Source organism: Apodemus sylvaticus, chromosome 11 (genome assembly GCF_947179515.1).
Source record: "Apodemus sylvaticus chromosome 11, mApoSyl1.1, whole genome shotgun sequence".
Taxonomy (NCBI): Eukaryota; Metazoa; Chordata; class Mammalia; order Rodentia; family Muridae; genus Apodemus; species Apodemus sylvaticus.
In genome coordinates this window covers 29,205,231-29,228,288 of record NC_067482.1, presented here as the reverse complement: position 1 = coordinate 29,228,288, position 23,058 = coordinate 29,205,231, and the positions used below count along the sequence as shown (strand labels likewise).

Below are 23,058 nucleotides of genomic sequence, written 5' to 3'. Positions count from 1 at the left end.
TAAGCTCTGTGCCTGGCAAATATTATACCATTATAGCTATTGTGACTGTATTTTATTTATGTTCTTGAATCTCATTAAAGTCCTCCTGCATTTGATTAAAATGAAATAGGAACTGGCGAAAATATCAGATACTGCTAATCTTCTAAATACCGCATCAGGCGCCTACTAGGCAGTGTGGCTGTGCTTCTAAGTCCCCAATAGGTGCCAAGGACTATAAGAATACCGATTTCTAGGAAGCATGTATTTCCTCCTGTCTGTACTGACCTAGGATAAAGCTGAATGTATAGATCTAGCAGAGTATGAAATTGACAACTGTAACTAATATTAAGATTAAATGGTTAAAGCTATATGCTATAGACAAAGCTGTGTTAACATTGTCTTTTTCTCTCACATGTCTTACTGGGCCCAATTCACCCATTGCATGATGGTATGAGCTGATCCTGCCATATACTCTGAGAGAGAATCTGCAGAATTCACACCAAGCTTGGATGGGTACAGCTCTGTTCTTGATTCTATAACGTGTGATTAATTCCATGAGCAATTAAAATGTAACTAGAGATAGTTTTTAATTTTTTTCTAATTTACTTAAACTTTTCATGTCTAGAGTGTTTCTTCAGTTTAGAAGCTGTTTGTTCCAACAAGTTATTGGATGAGAGTTTCAAACAGTCTTTGTTTACAGAGCCCTTGGACAAAATTGTTCCACTTCAGCAATCGCAAGTTTGTGTGCCAATAGGTAGAATAATGCCTTGAAGCTTATCAAACTTGGAGATCATATTCTGAAGTTTATAGAAGACAAACTGTCAGGGAAAATGATGATTGAAAATAGATAATGTGGCCTTAGTCCAGTGAGACAGGTTTGGGTCCAGTGTTGGCACCCAGGATGGGTAGGTTTAACTGTATTATAGAAGTAAAAAGGCAAAACATGTTGTTTAGCCAGTGGTAGGAATCAAGAGAAATAGATCCTTAAGATGGTGGCAGCATGCAGCCTAGACCAAAGCATGCCCAATTCCCAAGTACAAGGCAGTAAAACTAAATCTACATGACCTCGGCAGGTGGACGTTCATGGCTGCTATTCTTCTAGTCTTGACTGGCAACTGGGTAGGGCAGAACAATGGAAACTGAAAGACTTGGTTTAGCCCTGGTGAGTAGGTTTCATGAATGAAGCAGCCAAGAACTGACTAGTGATTCACACAGGGAAATAATTTATGAATGCTCGTAGGAGGTAAGGTGGTGGGATACAAAACAAACAGGCTTCCAGGGTTGGGCTGTTCTGGTGTTGAATACTGTGCTTTGTTCTGCCTTGCCTCCGTCCTCTATTCCCCTGGTTATTTAAAGCTTATCAATTAGGGTTTAGAGAACAGTAATGGATTTCTGAGATGCATTGTCCTATTCTTCCACATAGTATTTTGGCAGTGCCCTTTGTGGCCATGATTCTACTTTATTTTGTATAACTATTGACATAATTGTGTAAATAACTATAGGGATAGCATCAGGGTTTTTTTTTTATCTCACCCTCTGAATCTATGTTTCCATGTGCTTCCCACGTGGAAAAATGACACATTGAAATAGATAAGGCGTACCCATGGCCTTGGATACACCTACATTGCAATGAACAGTACTTGAGAGACTCATTGAACACGTAATGCTGAGAAGTCATGAGTTCACAGCAGCTCACAGCTCAGGGTAGAGAAGGAAGGGCACTCCATGTGGGGGAAGCATTGTTCAGCAAAGATAAAGGGACAAATCATTGCTCCAGCATCTTCTACAGAAGCTCCAGTGCCTTAACCCAGTGGTTAAGTCCCATCTGAGACTGACATCAAGTCCAAATGGCTGTTGTGTACAAAACATTTGGAACCATGTTTACGGAAGGATAAATGGTCACATTTTGAATGCTCAGATTATGTATTATATCTTTGTCTGGATATTAGCAAAGTGGGAGCTCTGAAGAGACAGAATACCAGCACTGGAGTCTCCTTGCTTACATATGAATTCTAACACTACTAGTTATTGGCAAACACATGTTTTTTTTCTTTTGTCTTTTTTGTGAAAAGCAAGCTTATTTTTTTAGAGTGAGATAATAATGCAGTTTGGTATTTAATTATTACTTATTATTAAACAACAGATGTGGAAAACTTAGAATGCTTAGAATCATATTTGGCACATATGCAGTGTATTTTTAAGTAATTATATTGTAGGTAAGAATATTCAAAATATGATGTGAAGATAAGACCTAACTCTTATTAGGATAATTAACGGTATATTGTCCAAGGGGGAGAAACTGCTATACCCTGAAACTATTACTAGGTCTACAGCTTAACCAGTTGTGTATGTTTGATTTTTGTGTTCTGTCATCTTGAATGTTTAATGATAATGCCTTAATTTCAATGGGTGTATTACTCTGGGAAGAATTCTGCCCTTAAGTTTTTATAAAGGCTTTAGGGCAGGCTTACTCATTTTATAATCATTGCTGAAATTCATCATGAAATAAGCATTATCTGATTATCTTGATACAAATACGTAACTCCCCCAATACTAATGCAAATCTCATGTTCTGTTTAAGTTGTTGAACTCACACTCACATATTGTCTAAGTGCTTTAACATTTATTTCTTAGTTAAGCTTATCCTGTGTAGGAATTTGAGTGATCAAAATCCAGCTAGGTAAATATTCTCTCCCCCTCTCTACCTCTCCCCCTCCTTCCCTCTCCCCCTCTCTCCCTCAATCTCTCTCTCCCTGTTTCCCTCTCTCTCCCTCTCCCTCTCTCCCTCTTTCCCTGTTTCCCTCTCATCTTCTTCCCTCTCTCCCTCTCTCCCTCTCCCTCTCTCCCTTTCCCTCTCCATCTCCCTCTATTCCTCTCCCTCTCTTGCTCTCTCTCTCCCTCTTCCTCTCCCCCTCCCTCCTTCCCTCCCTCCCTTCCTCCCCCTCTCTCTCTTGTATATATATATATGTGTGTGTGTGTGTGTGTGTGTGTGTCTGTGTTTTGTGTCTGTGTCTGTATTTTGCAAGGGGAGCTGACCTTAATCTCACTAGATATATAGATGACATGCCTTTAAAGGTCTAATCACCTTGTCTGTACCTCCTGAGTGCTGGGATTTGAGGTATGGGCCTCTATCTCCAGTTTACATTGTGCCTGATTTCCATCTCAGGGTTTTCTGTGTGTTAGATGATCACTGTGCCAAGCGAGCTGTAACAACCCCACTCACACAGTCTCTGTCCTCTTGTAAAATCTTCATTTCTACCTTCTAACATCTTACTTTCCGCCACTTCTGCTTCCTTTCCCACACCGTGGACGATCTGAACTTTGGGCAACTTACTTCATATTTCTTCCCTGTGCATTAGCAGGTTAATACTGAAGGTAGGAAGTCCTTCAAACAATTAGAGCAGGATGAGGAAAATCCTAGGTGATTAACTGGGAGGATGGCAGATGTGTGCCATATTAAATATCTCAGGGATGTGTCATGGAGAAGCTGAAGCATAATTAAAAACTTAAAAAATGTGAGAATGTCGAAGGAAGTTTAATTCAACACATATCACTCCAGTTATGATTTTTAAATTATATAGAAATAAGGAAATGATTACACTTAAAAAGATACAAATAAGGAAATCCATGGGGCTTTTTGGTTTTTGTTTTGTATATGTGTGCTCCATGGTTTTTTTTAAGTCAGTAAAGTAGGGATGAAGGTGGTTTAGTCTTTGCAAATAGGCCATGCCATACATAGATAATAAGAATCTAACTGAGCCTAGTGAGAGTCAGGAATGTACTGAAAATGTGACAAGAGAGTAAAATCCTAACTAGTTGGTGCCTGAATTAAGATGAACAAAATAAAAAATTATGAGATGTGCTTTACTTGCCAGTTGTTTATTGGTAGGATGAGAGGTAGTATAATTTTGCAGTTTTAAAAGATAATTAAGACTAGGACCTGGTGAAGAAAAACTACTTTTAGTACAGGACTCCATGTATCTTTGTGGGTATAGAATGGAAAGTGTTCTTGAGCTAAGAAGTGGGTTTGGGCTAGAGTTGTGATTTGGGGTATCTCCGAGTGGGGTTAAGGTGAGATGAAGCTTATGCATTAATTTTTAGGACAACCTGAGTTCTGTCCCAGGAGCACAGTGGTGTGGGGCAGGGCTTGTGCACATGGATGGCAGTGTGTGCACCTGCCCTTGCCACAAACATAAACGGCAGGCATGGGATGAGGAGCCTGCCATGATGGTATCAGGAATACTGAGATTGGGGCAATAAGGACTAGAGAGTGAAACCAAAAGGAATAATCAAAGAGTCTGGAGCTGAAGAGGGCACTTCAGAAACTCTCATTCAGAGCCATTAGTGACCTTATTCCAGAGCCCTTTGAGGGAGGGTGCTGTTGCCCGGATGTTGATGATGGTGGGTGGAATTTGAGGGAGCAACAACAGGAACAAAAACCATCAAGTGTGAATGCTCTCCACAGTTAGAGGCGTTTTCGTGATGAATTTTTATAACAATTATAAGAGAATCATGTCTTTGAAAAACGAGCTCCGTTGGGAATGGCAAGATTGGTCAGTGAGTAAACGCTTTTTGCATAAAACCGACAATGTGGCTTCTGTGCCTGGAGGACAGCGATGGTGGCGACTGACCCCTGGCCTCGACACGTAGGCTGTAATGTGTGTATTTGTTTTATGTTCACATAAAACACTTAACTACAGCTGTGTGCTGATACTCAAGCCAATGGTTCTTTAATTGAGTTATAGTGGAGAATCTTGAAGCCCATATCACTAGCCACATTCAAGATGCTCTGAGTGTGGCTACAGTGAGGGATATGATGAGGTGCTCATAAGAGAGCTATAGTAGAGCACGGCTTCCTCCTTTGGCAATCTTCTGACAGATGTGTTGCCAAAAAAGAAAAAGGAAATTGGGAAAGAAATGTGAAAATTTAGTCAGTTTTGAGGATGAATTACAGATACTCATATTGTGTTTCTGTTTCTTTCACACTTTGTTTCTTGATATGTTTCTTTTATTAATATTTCCAAGCATGTGAAAATGAGCCATTTCCCCCTTGGAATGTGCACATGAGGCACCTGATGTCTTTTTCTTTAACAATGCCTAAGATGAAAATCTATAACATTCAAGATTCTTCTTGTTTATTTGGTGCTGTATGAAAATAATTTTCCTAGTAATGGTTATTATCCTAACAAGAATATACACTATTTGTCTGAATGGAATAAAAGTTTTATGAGTGTACATCAATGTTATGAAAACAAACTCTCCTTAATGATTTCCAGTCCTCATAAGTAGAAGTCACGGTAAGATGCATAGACTCATGTTGTCACCCTTATTAACTTTAAGGATTGCAAGATAAATTTTACTAATAATTTTTTGAAATATAATTGTCATAAGAAGTTGTTATTCATTTTTTAATCTAATAAAGTGTATTGGAGCTAGGTCTACTAAGCATATTATATATCAAAATGACTTTTCCGCATGAAAGCATTATTGTAAATCCTTATAGGCCTGAAGTCTTCTTATAGATAAAGAAGGACCTGAATCTGACTTCATATTTTAAATATCATATTAGGAACTTTTTGCACTGGAATCCATATATAATTTTCACCATTTTGAAAATGAAATCTGCTTTACTCATTTACATTCATATTTTAATATTGTATTGAATAATAATATGCTTGATATAGCTGTATTTAATAATGGAGTTATATTATAATATTGTATATTGATTTATTTTATTTTGCCTGCATGTATGTGTGCATACTACCTGCATGATTGGTACCCACAGAGGTCAGAAGAAATCATTAGATGCCTTGGCACTGGAGATACAAGTTAAGGATGACTGTGAGCCACTGTGTGGGGACTGTGAACCAACCTGAATGTTTTGTAGGAACAACAAGTGCCATAATGTCTGAACCATTTCTCCAGGCCTTGATCCTTTATATATCATTGGCTTTGGATCAAGAATTAGGTTTATCAAATTGCATAACAAATGACTCCCATGAAGAAGTATGGAGAGGGTCCTGATCCTGGAAAGGATTGATCTAGCATGGGAAGGGAATATAAGAACAGAGAAAAAGGAGGGAGGTGATTGGAGAAGGGATGGAGAGAAGAAGGTTTATGGGACATATGGGGAGGGGGGATCTGGGAAAGCGGAAATCATTTGGAATGTAAACAAAGAATATAGAAAACAAAAATATTAAAAAAAAGAATTAGGTTTATCTTCCATGATCTGTTTTCTTTACATACATGAGTCATAAGCAGTTTTCTGAAATAGGAGGTGTCTTTCTACTATCCAAATGTGTGCATGTGTGCGTGTGTCTGTGTGTGTGTCTGTGTCTGTGTCTTTGTGTACTCACTAAGATTTCAGGAAAAGTTAGTCATTTACATCCATTCAATTTTAAGCTATTGAATGTATTAACATATTTTTATATTGTGATACCCTAGTTTTTATGTAGGAGTTTTATCTTTTGACATGAGTTTACAGGCCATTTGGTTAGTAGCAGTGGAAAGAAATCCAAGTTAGTCTTTATTCTTTGATGCAAAAAAGTCCTTGGACAAATCTGAAGCCTATTTCTTTCTCTAGAACCTTGAAGTACATTCTGGTCTTTACTTTGAATGGTCTGCTCTTAGTAAAGATTATTAAAAATAGAACTACCAGCTTAAAGAAGCAAAATGTAAAGTAAAAACAGCTGGAAAATAATTAATACAACTGAGTTTTTCTGCAGTTATTAGTATGCTGGAAATAGCTCACCAAGTTGCATTATCTATTTGAAAACTCTGCAGTCTCTATTTTTAAAATCTGGTCAGTAATCATATCTCTAGTGCGTCAAATGTTAAACCAGCCCTCTTCAGGAGCCAGATGGTGTTGTGATTTTTGTGTATAAATCCCACATGTCATCACATGGTCATGGCACAATGCTAGACCACAGGAAAAAAATGCTTTTCTGAATAACTTTTGCGACAGTGGAAGGGGCCGGCTGATGTGACTGACTGTTGCAGTTCTAGGTTTATGCTGATACTCATTCAGCAGTGGAGGTCTCCACTTCCTCCTTACAGCTGATTGATTTTGAATTTTTCAAACTGATTAATGTTTTCATTTGAATGGTAATGCTGACTCTGCAGAAGATGTGATCTTTTAATTAGCAGATGCTGAGATTAGCGTTAGGGCTGAGTGGTAATTAGCGTTTGTTCTTAGAGTACAGGAGTACAAACCAAGTACTGCAGCAAGCAGAGCTCCAGTGCTTCCTTGACAGTGTTTCTTGAGAATGAGAATGTCTGTGTGAGGCAAGTGAAAGATTACTCACACACTAATCTCTTTGGGACTCATCAGTAAAATAAACAAATAAATAGATAGATAGATAAATAAATAAATAAAATAAAAAATGGAGCTTTATTTTAATAAACTAAAGAAATTTTATTTACTGTTTATTGGTGGGGTTTCATTTTCAGGGTTTCCCTAAATACCTAATAACAGAATTAAACATTGTTTGGTGAAAGTATATTTTTAATTCCTTTGTATAAGAGATAGGGTAAGCATGTAAATATGTCTTGGAAAAAATTTAAAGCCTTTACACAGGTTGCTTCTATTAGTAAATGTCATTCTACTTCCATAGATATTTTAAGGATCAACCTACAACAGATAACCCCAGTTAGAGGCAGTAAGGAAAAAATTAAGAGTTGGAGGCTGGTTTCAAGCAAACCTTGATGCCAGTCTTTGTAATGTCATAGTCTAGGGGAAATTACCTAATAGCCCAGTTCCAGTGCCCTTATCTTCAAAATGAAGCTGGAATAAAATTATTGTTAAGAACAAAACTGATATTTAGCCAAAAGCATGCTATCCATATTAATAATGAATAGTGGTCATTGGTACAAGTACTATATAAAATCATAGGGACTCAATGGCCTACAAAAGTTACAGAAAGTGAAATTGTATGTTTATTTCTCAAACAAAATGATTATTGAACACCGCCAGTTACAGAATACCCTTAATTTGAATGGGGCACATTTTGTACTATCTTGAATGTATAATGTGCACACCAGCTTTCTCTGTAGGAAGATACTAATTAGTTCCACTTCTTGGAAGAAAGTCTCTCTTATTTTTTTCTTTCAGTGATAATGGAGAGATTTATTATTTTATACTCGAATTATGCACTGGCTTCTAGATTTCTTTCATGGTAATTTTTTTTTAGAGATTTGCTTTATTTACATTTCAAATGGTATCCACTTTCCAAGTTACTCCGAAAACAACCTATCCCATCCAACCTTACCCTGCTCAAATTCCTCCTCCCAATTCTTGACTTGTAACCCCCTATTCTGGGGAATCCCATGGCTCCAGATACACATGTACCAGAAGATGGCCATTTCAGACATGTATGAGAGGAGAGGCCATTGGTCCTGTGAAGGCTCGATTCCCCAGAAAGTCTCTCTTTAAGAAAGTTGGGTGTCCTCTCCAAAACTACTCCTGGGAAGTATCTGCTATTGGTTTTGCTTCATTTTAAGCAACAATAGGTCTGGGGAGCAAAGTTAAATAGGAATGATGAAATATTCATGCAGACCCAAGACATTTGGTCCACGTATGCAATGCACAGTGTATTTTTAGGGCTCTCAGAGTAGACAGAGGGGTGCTGCATAGATGCTAAACATGTGGTTTATTGCTTAATGTGGATCAAACTACAACCCATGAAGCTTTAGCCATTATTATTTAAAGACTAAATTATTGCTGATCCCTAGAGCCCAAAGACCTGAATCCACACAGACCTCTCCCCCACACTCCATTGATGGCTATTAAAATAGCCCTAAAGTAAATGCATTTGAGTTGTTACTATGGATGCTGCTCTCCCGGGAGACAACAAACAGAACACTTAAAACTCTCTCGAGTGAGCTGGATGATTGACTGTCTAAATCTCCATCTCCCTTGCTCGCTGCCTGCCCACTTACATACAAACAGAGAGAGAGTAACAAAATAAGCCAAAGTAGATTTCCAGGCAAGAGAGAGGAAAAACAGGAAAACCATAAGAAGTACTTTTTTTTTTCTTAAAAATGTGTAAGTGCTATTTGAATGTAAGGAATTTTTAGCATCAAAGGGAAATAGTATCCCCCCCCCCGCCCCCCAGGGTATCGCTTCACTCTTAAAACAGTTAAACAAAATGGAAGTGTTATTACTTAGGACTTAGAAGGCAGGAAAATAGGTTCCTGAGGCAGAACTGGCTGCTTGGTTTACAAGCATGGGTCAGCAAATCCATTTGCTTGAGTGCATCCTAGGACACCACTTCAGTTTTCAGACCAGGGTAGTTAGGGCTGTTTTAGTCCATTTGTGCTACTGTGGCCAAAATACTTGAGAATGGCTCATTTGTAAGGAATAGAAATTCCTCTTTTACTGTTCTGGAAGCTGGGATCGTCTAGCGATTATTATGTCTTTTAGTGAGGGCTTCTCCTTGATTCTACAATGATGAGTTCCAGCTTGTGTCCTCCTGTTGCAGGGAGTAAACACACTTCTGAATAGAAAGAAAAATAAATAAACAAACAAAAAAGCATAGTCTGGCTACTTATTTAGATGGATTAATCTTCTAATACATTTCTTCACACAATTCTCAGGGGTTCGACTTTCATATCTGAGTCAACACTAAAGATGTCCCAGTCCCATCAGTATTGTTGTGCTGGCTTTTAGGCTCTTATATGGGAATTTAGGAGAGGGTGTGTGTGTGTGTGTGTGTGTGTGTGTGTGTGTGTGTGTGTGTGTGTGAATTAAAGCATAAAAAGGCACGTTTTCCTAACTGATCTTGAGGATTTGTGTGCATGTTGGTGAGTTTGCTTATCTTTTGTTTGGTGATGCTGGGAGGAGAAACCACAGAGCCAGCAAGCACCCTGCTACTGTGCATACTTGTAAACCTCCCCCCAGTCTAATGGAGAATGTCACCTACGTGTCACTGTAAAGTTTCCTGGAACATATATAAAACAGAAGGACAGATGGCTAATGATACTTTTTCCTTACTCTACTAATGATGAAATAAGATCTCCTGCCATCGGTGTTTTTCATATTAATGAACGTTATGTTTCAAAGCAGAATTTAAGGAAGTTTAATTGATATCTAGACCTATGTGCAGATGTTTCTGTAGGATCGGTCTATCTATCTATCTATCTATCTATCTATCTATCTATCTATCTATCTATCTACTTATCTATCTTTATTTCCTTCCTCCCTCCCTCTCTCCCTTCCTTCCCTCCCTCTCTCCCTCCCTCCCTCTCTCCCTCCCTCCCTCCCTCCCTCCCTCCTTCCTTCCTTCCTTTCTTCCCTTCCATCTCCATTCTGCTGTCCCTCCCTTCCTAGTATGTTGACCATGTTCCAGTAATTGGCCTCACACCCAAGAGGATTTAGGCAGCACAAATTTGACTTGTTGGGTTGTTTGAGAAAGAGGAAAAAAGGAGGGCAAGTAGAAGAGAGGAGCTGGAGAGATGGGAGTGGGTCCGGAAAGAGTTTGACATAGAGTGGGGTTGAAGATGATCACAGTATGTTGAATGGAATTTTTGAAGAATTAGGAAAACTTAAAAAAAAAAAAGACAGAGAAGATTGTGGTAGTTTCTATGAACATCTAGGATTGATTTTTTTTTAATGAGACAATGTGATACAGTAGCAATTCCAGATGATCTTGAGTGATAAGCAAATGCTTTTAAAAATTATTAAGAAATTGGACACCATGTAGATTCCTGATTTAGGCATCGATATATTGAGTTACATTCATCAGTTCCATGTTTACACAGGTTAACTTATAACTGGCGTAGAATTGCCTTTTAAATATAACATATTTTAGTGTCTGATGTTGGAAAGAACAAGCTTTAAAACTGTGATTTTCATATGTATGTCTTACTGAATTCGTAAGTTATTTAGACCTCAGAATATGAACATTAAATTGGTGATCTAATCTCACACACATTTCTCTTAAATCTGAATCTTCTGATGTTTTAGTAAAATCACTATCTACTATTTAGAACATCATGTGAAGACTCTAGTGAGTGCCAAAATACAATGAGATGGTCCATGAATTCTTAGAGTTTGGTTGTTATATTACTTTGCACACTGGTGTATTGTTTGGTAAAAAATAAACTACATGTAGCGCAGTATATAATGCTTGGACCAGTATTACTGTTCACATAGCTCCTTTCGTTCTATTATTCCTCTAGTACAATTCCAAACGGTCCAAGCACTGGCTGCTGTCTTTCCGCCTTTGTACTTATTCTCACACCACCTCTTTCATGGCAAACTCTAGCTGAGGCCACCTAGTATTCCTTTCCCTGGGATCCATTATACTCAGAAGCTACACAAACTCTTGTCTTTGCCCCTCTTTACCCTGGATGCCATCTCTCACCCCATCCTGCTTCCAGGGTAGCACTTATTCTTCATTTTATTTGCTTGATTATGTGTTTAATAATTGACTCCCCATGCCTATTGTACTCTTGGCATGGCATGATTGTATCTATTATGTGGCCCTGTTGACTATCCATTGCCCGCCGAGGGCTTAGCATCTAGTTGTTGTTCGGTAAGTATGTGTTAAATGAGGTGAACGGATGCCTTTCAGACTGATTAAGTTGTGTTCCAGTGTTTTTGAAACATACAAGTCTTAATTGCCATACAGAAGGATGTAAGTTGCCTGAGAGTTTCCATAATTTTTTTTTGGAGGAGTATGTGTTTCATCTTTTAAAAAAAATATTTGCATATTTTCTTTGTTTACATTTCAAATGTTACCCACTTTCCCAGTTTCCCCTCTGCAAACCCCCTGTCCCATCCCCCTTTATCCTGCTTCTGTGAGGGTGGCCCCTCCTCTCCTGCCTCACTGAGCTGGCATTCCTCACACTGGGGCATCAAGCTTTCACAAGACCCAGGGCCTCCCCTCTCCTTGATGCCAGACAAGGCTCCTTCAGATTCTCCAGGCCTTTCCATTACTCTCCCATTGGGGTCCCAGTGCTCAGTAGGATGGTTGGCTGTGAGAATCCACATCTGTATTGGTCAGTCTCTGGCAGAGCCTCTCAGGAGACACCTGTATCAGGCTCCTGTCAGCAAGCGCTTCTTGGCATCAGCAATAGTGTCTGGAAGTTAGACTCCAGAGACCCAAATAACCCTATCAAAAAATAAGAAACAGGGCTAAATAGAGAATTCTCAGATGAGGAAACTGGAATGGCTGAGAAGCACCAAAAGAAACGGTCAACATCCTTAGTCATCAAGAAATGCAATCAAAATGATCCAAGATTCAACCTCACACTAGTTTCCATGATCTTAAGAATTATTCCACTAATCTTAAATACTCATTTATATTTAAGACAAAAGGACACATGTGATATTTTAAACAGTGTCTATTGAGCTTGGTGTTAAGAATAATGTCTGAAATGCTCCCCAAATCAAGATCTGGTTAAGTCACCAAGGAGTTTTCCAGTGAAGCAATTGTATAAATTTTCATGAAAGTTAAGCTAGCAATGCAGATGATCATCCAGAAACTCCCTGAATACAAGTTCTCATTGCCTGAAGGCTGTTGGCAAACAGTTTCCCCCTGAACCACTTAGAAATGTGCTGTTATTTCTTGGGTCAACAAAATATATTGGAGGTTGCATTTTTACAGGCTGCCATACCCTTAATGCTTCATTGATATATTCTTGAATGTTAATATTTAGTTTTATATTAAAACAGATATCAGTTTTCTGATGTAATTTGGGGAAAAATACGATTGGGTTATTGGAGAATTTATCTATGTAAGACTTTCCATAGGTGTGTTAGTCAATGCATATCCCTGGGTTTAAGGGCATTGTTTTGATTGGAAAAAGGGAAAGTGGTTTAAGAAGTTTGCACATAGCTTTAGGAACACTGAGGGAGAAGAGTTTCAACAAGGTATTTCATTGAATAGTCACCGGAAGAGGGGATACTAAATGAAGACATCTGTAGATAAGAAACATTTCCACGGGTCACCTGGTAATGCCCCTGTGTCCCTGCTGTGTGCTGGAATAAGTGTTTGGCTTTCAAAACAAATGGAAAATAAATAAAATTATCAGTTGTTGATTAAAGCAATTGATCTGTTACGAGTGTACTACAGTCGTAAGACCGGTCTCCACCTGAAGTCAGGTGGCTTTCTATGGGCTTCTCCCTCAAATGTGAAATTTATCCAGGCCAAAGCACGAACATGTCCAAGTCATGGGTGAACTGATATTTTATCCCACTTTTTTTCTAAAGTGAAGAATATCAACATCAATGACCGACTTTCAAAATCTGGTCCACAAAGTAATCTCTCCTCTCACAGGTATTGCTAATGAATGAATGAAGAAAAATAAATCACCTAGAGTTGTATTACTCTTGGGCAAAGTTTATGGAAGAGAGAAGGATGTGGTCCTCTTAGCAGTATCTATGAGTGCAAATGGCTTATATTTTAAGTGAAATATAATTTTAATAGTTAAGTCAGAGATTTGTATTTATAAAACTGACATTTTATTAAAGCATTTACTTTTTTTGAAAGCAAAGTATTCAATAATCCAGTTTTGGTCCTCTTCCTTCATAAACATTTGTGTCCATGGGAACTTTGAGAAGCAATATTAAAAGGCTATTTTGTCTGAATTTTGAATGAAGCTCAAGGTTGATTTTAATACTATCATTACAAAATCATTTAAAGGATATTGTTTCCCTTAGCAATCCAATAAAACTAACCACATTTTTAGCTTAACTTTACTACTGAAATACTGCAGTGAATTACTGTCCTTGGTTTTATTAACTTTTTCCTTTACAGTAAGAAAAATTTCTGTTGCCTTTTAAACATATTCATCAATTGACAAAATGCAAAGACTTGGATCACTCTACCATCAGATCTACGTAACTCTCCCAGCCTGTCATTATTTTATAGAATGGAAGTTTTCAGGTTATAGAGTTCAGTGTGAGACCTTTATCTGTGAAAGTTTAATGGCTGACTCCAGTAACAGTGATTTATGTACTAGTAAATATGATTACAGGGGAAGGATTGTTTCCTATTGATCTACCAGAGTCTTGCGGATTAAGCTTGTATATCAGCTCATCTACTCTCTGAACATATTTTGTTTCTAAAAATGTTTTATTGATATTAATATCCATTGGATAGACTCTAAGTAAATGTCATTTAAACAAAATAATGGGTAGGATGCAGATTTTTTCTTTCCCTACAGGGGAGAGAGAACATAATAAATATATAATGGAAGTGCTTGTATCACTTTCTACACAGAAATATACACGTGTAAATATATGGATTTTATGCTCTTATATGAGTTTGAATGTCTGTTAAAGAGAGAAATTAAACTTGCATTTAGTAAGGTTGTTGTGCAATGAAAGAATTGTGTGTGTAAAATTCAACCAATCCATGTAGTATCAAAGTGGCTGTTCCCCAAGTTGGGTAATTGAAGACATACAGATCAAATCCCCTCCCCCATTACAATCGAGTTTCTTCTTCAGTGGAACTTGGCATTTTGGCATATGTAGAATGGGATCTGAGCATTAGCCAATGGTAGTGGGTACAAAGACCATCTTCATAGAGCATCCGTGTGCTGAGATGATGACGGCTTGTGGGATTTGGGTGCCTTTCTGCCTTTCCGCTTTCATTCACCCCCAACTCATGTTTACATAGTGTGCATTCAACTGGGATTTTTGGTTTCTGTGAACTAATTTGTTTAGAGATAAGTGAAGAGTTTAAGTAAAGAGGGCATTCTCCACATAAACCTCTCCTTTTCCTTACTCTTCTGCAGATGCTGATTTGAAGAGCTGTCCTGAAAACTGGTGAGTCGCTTGTGCAGTGCCCAGTGAGGTGGTGGCATCTTGGGCATCGTGCCTCTGCTCTCTCTCTTTGGCTTCTTAGCCTCTTCTATCTGAAGCAATGTGGTTTTGCTCTTTCCTTTGGTCTCCTTTGACAGACTGTCAAGTACAGTGGAAGAAAACTCAGATGACACGTGGATCGGTGCTGTTACACATGTAAAAAGGGTTTAAGCCTCCTCTGGTGCTACTCAGCAAATCCTACCTGTCTCCCTGTCTGCTCCCCTTCTCATCTGTCATGTTCTTTCTGCTGTCCTTTTCCTGAAATGGTCTTTTAAAAGGTTTCTTTATAGCTTAAGTCTATAAAGTCCTTAAAGTCAGGACTGCTACCTCAGTTTACCAAGCTTTATAGTTAGGCTCTTACTCCTGCATCTCTCTTCCTGGCATTATCTCCAGTACAGTGAGTTGCTTTCTTTCTCCTGTTTTGGGATACCATGAGCAGTGTTGTCATTAGGTTAGGTGTTACATGACATTGCCAAAGGCCAGGAGCATGCTTCTTGAATGGTTTCTTTGATCATTCTATGGCACACGGTCCACACTAGGCTATGTTGTCTAAATCGATAAGTGACTGTGAAAATGTCAGCCATGAAATACTTCCTGCCAGAGGAGCAAGTGCCCTCATCTTAAACTTTGTCACAGTGCCTTCCTGTTTCTAATCATCAGGCTTTATTTTGAACACATCCTACACACAGCCATAGCATTAAGCAGCAAAGAGATGCGAGGGTGAGGAAGTAGTTCAAATGACAGTTGGCTTCCTTACTTTCTGATAGGGTTGTAAAATACCTTCTAGAACATAGCTTTACTTTTGAAAAGATATTTCAGGTTATAGGCTCCCATAACAGCAGCAATAAGTTCCGGCCACAGTTCATTAGCATCTGTGTGTTATCATTCATTAGCTTGCTTTGTGTTTCTTTCTCATTTTTATCACATCTTTTAATACAACTGTCTCTTTGCGCCTCCTGACTATGGACATATTCTAGATAAAATCTACAATTCTTTGAAGGCCTTATTTTCATCAGCTACTTGCCAGCTGTTGAGACAACAGCTGACTTTCCTACTGTCATGAAAGGGTGGAGCTCTTGAGCTTGGTTCACAGCTGCCAAGAGCTTCTGCTTCTGCTCCCTAGTTGCCTTGAAAACCCACGTCCCTTATTTGTAAAATAGTCCAGCTGCTCTCTGTTTCTAAACAGGTGATGGGGAATGAGTTCTTGATAGAATAGTGCATTGTAAATAGTCAGATGAATTATAAGGGCAGCTTGGTGGTAGTCAATAACTTGTATCAGATGTCAGTAGTGAGTTTAACTGTTGCTCTGTTCCCATATATTAAGGACCACAAATTGGTGCATTTCATTTAAAATTAAACCCACAAAGCTGAAGAGCTGTCTGTTGATATGTGGGCAGGTTTGCTTAGTTTCATTGTACATTTCTATTTACATATGTATTTCATTTAGGACTTGACATCATTGACTTTAGTACATCTCAGTCTAATGCAGATTTTATTTTGTTTTATCCAATGTAAAAGATACTTAATATTCACCTAACTAGGAATTTTATAGCTATAATTTAACTCCTTTTATCATCCACTTTACAGGATAGCAATACTTCTTCCTAAATGAGATTTTAGTGTTTGTATGACTGCTAATGTTTCAAAATAGAAATTAGTTCCTTTCACTATTAGTGGAATTATTAATTACACTGCATCAACATTCATTATATGCTTATGGGATAGATACACTTCATAGTATATAGCAAAACACAAATGGAAAATGCTTACTAGACTAATTCATTGCCTTCCAAATAAATAATATATGATAATGTAACAATGTGAGATTTCTTTTACATAAGAAAAACACTTGAACTTATATATGTTTAAGCAAATTTCCCATGAAAATATGTTTCTAGTGTATAAGAAACAACTACTTTTTAATGTTAAATTTTTTAGCCATTATTTTGGCACATAATTTTGAGTTCTCAGAAAATGTCAGGCACTGAGCTGCATTGTGAGGATCCAATAGTGACCACAGCACATGAAAGATGTTCTGTGGCAGCTCAGCAATGCTTTCATAAATAGCCACCCTGAGTGCCTTCCTAAGTGCACAACCAGATGCATTTGTGTGGTAATATGTGTTATATAGAGTCTATAAATATGTTTCATCCTTTTCTGAACATTTAAAGGCCATTCAGTTTTTAAACAAAGGAATTTTAAAGCTTGGGTAAATAAATGATATGTATACATTGTGATGGGAATTAAAAATTACTTAACTGTTGATTCTCATCTATTGTTACAATTTGAAGTTATTGATTTTTTTCTCAGTATTATATTGGAACACCCATTCTTTTCAGGATGTTCCTAACCCATTGTACAGTCTTCCAAGTAAATCATAGAATTAATTTGTGTATCATTTTACGTACTCAATGTTTTATATTTTTTGCTTTATAATATGAAAATATAAATGCATTCTTGTAACACCAATATAATTTGGGATTACAAGTAATCATTATATATTTTCTTAGGTAATACAAATGATTCCAAAAATCTGAATGAACACTAATATCTGTCAAGTTAGGATCAATGGCAGGACATTATATTAAAATATTCATTGAATTTAGGTCTTACATCTCCTTATAGCTGAGGAAATCTAGAGTTCATGAATGGTGAGTGGTCCCCTACTCTGACCCTACTGGAATTCTAATGGAGTCTTTTGCCTTAAAGCTGTATTGGAGTTTCTCTCCATTGTGACCTCATTTCTCTTTCTACAAGATATAAACAAAATCTTTGAGCTAGTTGTGAGAACTGGGGTGTCCATATTTATTTTTCCTTTATTTGGCTGTAAAATGGGTTAGCGGGTAAAGGTGCTTGCAGCCAAGCCTGATGACCTGAGTTCAATGCCTTTGAACCGCAAACTGGAAGACAGGCAAATGGTCCAAGTCATCCCCTGACCACTCCTGGATTCTATGACACATCTGTGCACACACATACACCCCCACAAATAGCTAGTAAATAAATGTAATTTTGAAATCAGAATAAAATATATAGGAAACACCAGCTTCCTCCATGCAAGTGTTTCCTTAATCAGAGAGTCAATAAGAAAGAAATCTTTACATTTTTAGGAAGTGTAAAACTGCTGTCTATAAAACAGCCTGGATTGTGCTTTGGGGAAATTTGAGCTACAGACAGACTTCCATGTGGAGGCTACGGTCCCTCGGCCGAAGCCCTTTGAATGGTTTGGTGCCTGAGTTCTCCTGTGCGTGCAGTGTAGCATTAGTGTATTCACTGAGCTGAATCATTCTTAATTTGCCTATCTCTGTGCCTTAGCAGTTAGAGCAAGTGTTCTTTCAGAGTAAATTTTTCTTTTTCTTTCTTTCTTTTTTTTTTGTTGTTGCTCTTATAGATTTTCAGATTACCTTCTAAAGCAGACTCATGGCGAGCTGTTGAAATGCTTCATTTCAGAGAGTCGCATGTGACCGGGCATGCCTTAAATTGAAAAGTTAAATTAAATTACTACTTATGTAACATTTCTTTCCAGCTCTGAATCTAATGTCTGTTACTTCCTAAGCCCTCATCAGTGGTTTTAGTCCTACTGCTTTAGTCCATTTATGGTTTCTTGAAGGTGGTTTAAGAAATAAATTTTACTACTGTTTTGTAATCAGTTTAACTTTAACAGAATATGTTGAGGTAATATTAAACAATCAGTTGTCTTTTGGCATAATTTGATGATTTATCAAAACTTGATATGGTATGATTTGTGAGCCCACCGTACAAGGTATTTATAATAGCTCATAGCTACAGTATCAAGTCATGATCTTAATTACTCTCTTTATTTGGACAACTTAAATGAACTATTTTGTATTTGTCTAAAAATACTCTTTCTACTTTGAGACACCAACCTCGTTTCTTATCTGAAAGTACACCTAATCAATCTCAAAGAGAAGCAAAAGAAAGCCAGAGCCTGTTTTGAACATTATTCCTCCTCAAAGTGTTCTGAGGGTCAGAATTTATTTCACAGTTGCAGCTAAGCAGGCTTCTCAGCTGAGAGCGAGGGGATGAACAGTGTCTAAATCTACTTTAGACGAGAGCTTGTTTATCGAGCGCCACCTCATTTTCTTTTCTCTGTCATCGTGTAAATAATAGGTAGAATTTCTCGGTTCATTGTACGGTACGTGCCCAGCATACAGCTTAGCTTCGGCTAACTGTGGCAATTTTCATTCTTCCTCAGCTTTTCTTTTTCTTTCTTTCTTTTTTTTTTTTTTTTTTGGAGTTTCCTTTCCCATCTCACCTTGTCTGCAGTAGGATCCAAGCAGCGCCATGCACTCGGAGCAGTTAGGTTTCCCCAGGTGTGTCTTCAAACTCACACAGTCATCCTGGACATGAAGGATGTTGCTTTGGGGGATAAGATAGTGTGAAGTTTGTTATGAGGTAAAAATTGAACATTTGGGGGCTTTGAATATTTGGGGCAGATAAAAATATAATCCATTCTTAAGATTTAATTGTATCTTATGGAATTTACCAAAAATGCAAACATATTAAAGACATCATGGCAATGTATTTCTGTCTTTTTGAAAAGGAAGTTCAGTAGTAAACAGTCTGTGGCCATGTGCTGTCACCATTGTCTTAAGAGACTATTGTCTCTGCCATCTCCGTTCTCTTTAACATGTTTTCTGTGACTTTACCCATCAGCATCATAGAGTAGCTTGTGGTATGCTAGCCATCTCCTGTGCGTCCCATACTGCAGGAAGCAGAGCAGGGAGGGAAAGGGGCTGTGTCTTCTGGCTGCATCAGCACCTCCAAGGAAATTCTGTGCAAAACTCAAGATGATTAGCCTGAACTACCTAAGACACACCAAGTGGGAGAATGGAAGGTGTGTTCCTTCAGCTAAGGTTATTGCCCATTAAATGACAAGAATCAAGGGGTGAGATAGCTGGCAGGGGGTGGGTTGGGGTAATGGTACAGTCATTTAGGCTAGTAGCTGTGGTCTTCCTTCATATACTTGGTACAGTTGGTTGGTAGCTGTGAGCCTCCTTCATATACTTGGTATAATCAGTTGGTTAGTAGCTGTGATCCTCCCTCATATACTTGGTATAATCAGTTTGTTAGTAGCTGTGATCCTCCCTCATACACTTGGTATAATCAGTTGGTTAGTGACTGTGGTCCTCCCTCATATACTTGGTATAGTCAGTTGGTTAGTGGTTGTGATCCTCCTTCATATACATGGTACAGTTAGTTGGTTAGTAGGTATAGTCCTCCCTCATATACTTGGTATAGTCAGTGGCTGTGGTCCTCCCTCATATACTTGGTATAATTAGTTAGTGGCTGTGGTCCTCCCTCATATACTTGGTATAATCAGTTGGTTAGTGGCTGTGGTCCTCCCTCATATACTTGGTATAGTCAGTTGGTTAGTAGCTGTGGTCCTCCCTTATATATTTGGTATAGTCAGTTGGTTAGTGGCTGTGATCCTCCCTTATATACTTGGTATAGTCAGTTGGTTAGTAGCTATGGTCCTCCCTCATGTACTTAGCAAATTCCTTGGGGGAAGATTAGCTGTGAATCACAGTCATTGTCCTCACTCCTGTGCTTGATGAATACTAACCTGATTTCAGTTTCATCTCTCAAGTGGACAAAGCAAGGTCATCCTCATCATTAATGTATGAGGATTCAGAAAGATAAGCATGGTATGGCTGCTTTACACTACTTTGTTTATTATTAGGACATGCAATCTACAGAAGTCTCCAGGAACTGCAGTGTATTCAGGTGTAACCTCCTCCAGTAGATGATCTAGGCAGGAAACACATTTAGAAACACAGTAACACAGTTGGGCATGCACGTTAGTTTTTCTCACATGGGCAGTACATTACTAACTTTGGAGATCTTCAATGTAATACCAAGAGTATACTGATTCTAATATTCATCACATAGGTCCCCAAGGACAATAGTAGCCACATACTCTTACAAGGGCTTAGTGTTCCTATTTATAAGGTAGGAATATTAACAATGCTTTGTAGGGTATATAGAAAGATAGTATGCATGTGACCTGCTAACAGTATATCTGGTAGACCACTATGCATGGCATTCTACCACTAACTGCTGTTACTGTTGTAGAAATGGCCTTAGGAAAGATTATGTTTTTACCAGCTGCTTCATAACAGCAAAATCCCAAATCCCATGGGGACATAGCACACATGTTAGTATGTTCTTTAAGCACGTGGTGTGCAGAATTGCAACAGAGTGTGACTGTGAAGGGGTTGGCACTCTCCAATGATGGGGGTAGATTTGGTCAATAGGCTGGTATGCTTTAGAATTCTGGGGTACAGAGTCATCTGGAGGTCCCTTTATTCACATGCTTGTTTCTGGAATCTCTTGATGTGAGGACTGTGACCAGGTTGAGCAGATTAGAGAACAGACATGACATCTCTGTGTGTGGTTTGGAGTTCTACCAGCTTAACAGCCATGCTTGGGAAAGAAAAAAGTTTAGAGAGCTGTCATTCTAGGTGACCACAAACAAACAAAAAAACATGCTATTTGAGGGTGACCCTTCAGAAGACTCAGTATCATTTCTGTCATGATTTCTTTAGTGGAGCATTCAGGGTCTGGCTGATGGAAGCAGAGAACACAAAAGTTAGCATTCACAAGGAGAGTCCTGTGTCAGACATCTTGGAGACATACCCAGGTCCTCCTTCTGAATGGGATAAACACCACGTAATTTGAACTTTCCCCCCATACATTTCACTGAAATACATAATATCCTCTATCTTGTGTTAATCTGATATAGGCAGGAAGTTAAAGTCCTATTGAAAAGTATAGTCGCAATGTAGCTTTTAATCTTGTTAATCTTGGAATTGTACAAAGTCAAATCTAGGATTATTCTTATTATTTTAGCTTGAAAGGTTATTGTAAGTCTCCCTTGGTCAGTTTTACTTTTATTTATGTAAATTTATTTTCCTAAAGTTTTGATAAAGAATAAGTTGCCTGTTTTTAAAGTGTATATTACAGTACCAGCCATTCAAGTTCAATTAAGACTTCATTAACTTTAAGAAACTGCAAATATTTTTAAAGGTTAAAGGAATGAAAGGAACCATGGTATTTTGACACTGAATTACTGACAGTGCATCGCCACATAATCACTATAGATGTGTTGTCTAATGATTTGAAAAACAAAAGGGATTTTGATATATTTTTAAAATTTTAATGCAATTTAAATGCTAAATTTATTATATTTAAGTGATTTAAGTTCTTATATGGCAGTTAGTGACTGATTTTTTTTAAGTTCTGTCTAGTGGTAAGAGCTGTAGTCATAATTCTATTCAGATGTGAATGCCTCATTAATTTTTCAAATAGAACCCTGTTATTTATTTGGATGCTACAACATATCAACATACTCAGTTAATAGCTCTCTTGTTCACTCTGTGTCCTGGACATTTCCTGTTGGGAGTTCAGTTGTCTCAAAACTTCAAGTTAATTACCTTCTTGGATGGAGTCACTGACAGTTTTGATAGTTTTTTTTTTTTTTTGTAGACAACCCTGATATTATAGCACCATGAGGTTTACTTAAAAACTAATTTTTAAGAAAGCAAATAATTAGATGGTGTTCTCTTTTGCTCACTAAATCTCTGATCTCTCTCCTTTTCTTCATTCATAAAACACATTGGTTTGAAAAATATACTCAATTCTGTTTTTCTATTAACTACAAGTTGGATCAAGTGATGTCATCCGGAGCATCTTGCGTGAATAGGTATCCCAAAAGTGATCTGAATGGCCTGTGTAAATTTGCCTCTTCTCTCTGTGCTTCTACTCAGACAGAGGTGGGGACCCCTTGGCTGAAGCACTTCACACCTGTTTTTTCTTTTACTCCTCACTTCAGTCACATCCCTTTCCACTCAAATCTCTGTAAGCTAGGTTTGTAAATTTTTACAGAATCTCACCGATGTCCCAAGATTTACCAGGACCTTTAAACAGAGGTCTACGGGAAATAGTTTTCAGATGTTTGCCTAATGACGATAGACCAAAAAAAAAAAAGTTGTTCTTCCTCAGAAATTAAAAATTAACCAGCAATTTTGAAGATATAGACAGACCATGCTAATGATTGTGACCCATGCACAAGGTTTTATTTTTCTTTTTTCTTGTTTCTTTCTTTCTTTTCCCCCCCATGGAACTGGTTATGCCAAACTACAGAGCTTTGGTGTTTATTTGATTCTTGCTGTTGTATTTGTTCTATGAATAGCACATTCATTATCTGACTCTCTGACTGCCTCAAGCCTCCTGGGTGGTTTACTCCGTCT

General features: G+C 37.9%; 1 long non-coding RNA gene across 1 annotated transcript in view; it reads left to right on the top strand.

The window, feature by feature from the left end:
* Positions 1-23,058, top strand: part of LOC127696449 (uncharacterized) — a 175,889-nt gene that overhangs the window by 34,078 nt on the left and 118,753 nt on the right. Inside the window, exon 2 of the long non-coding RNA XR_007980226.1 lies at positions 14,722-14,752. This is a non-coding gene — a long non-coding RNA (uncharacterized LOC127696449). The remainder of the gene's footprint in view (positions 1-14,721; positions 14,753-23,058) is intronic.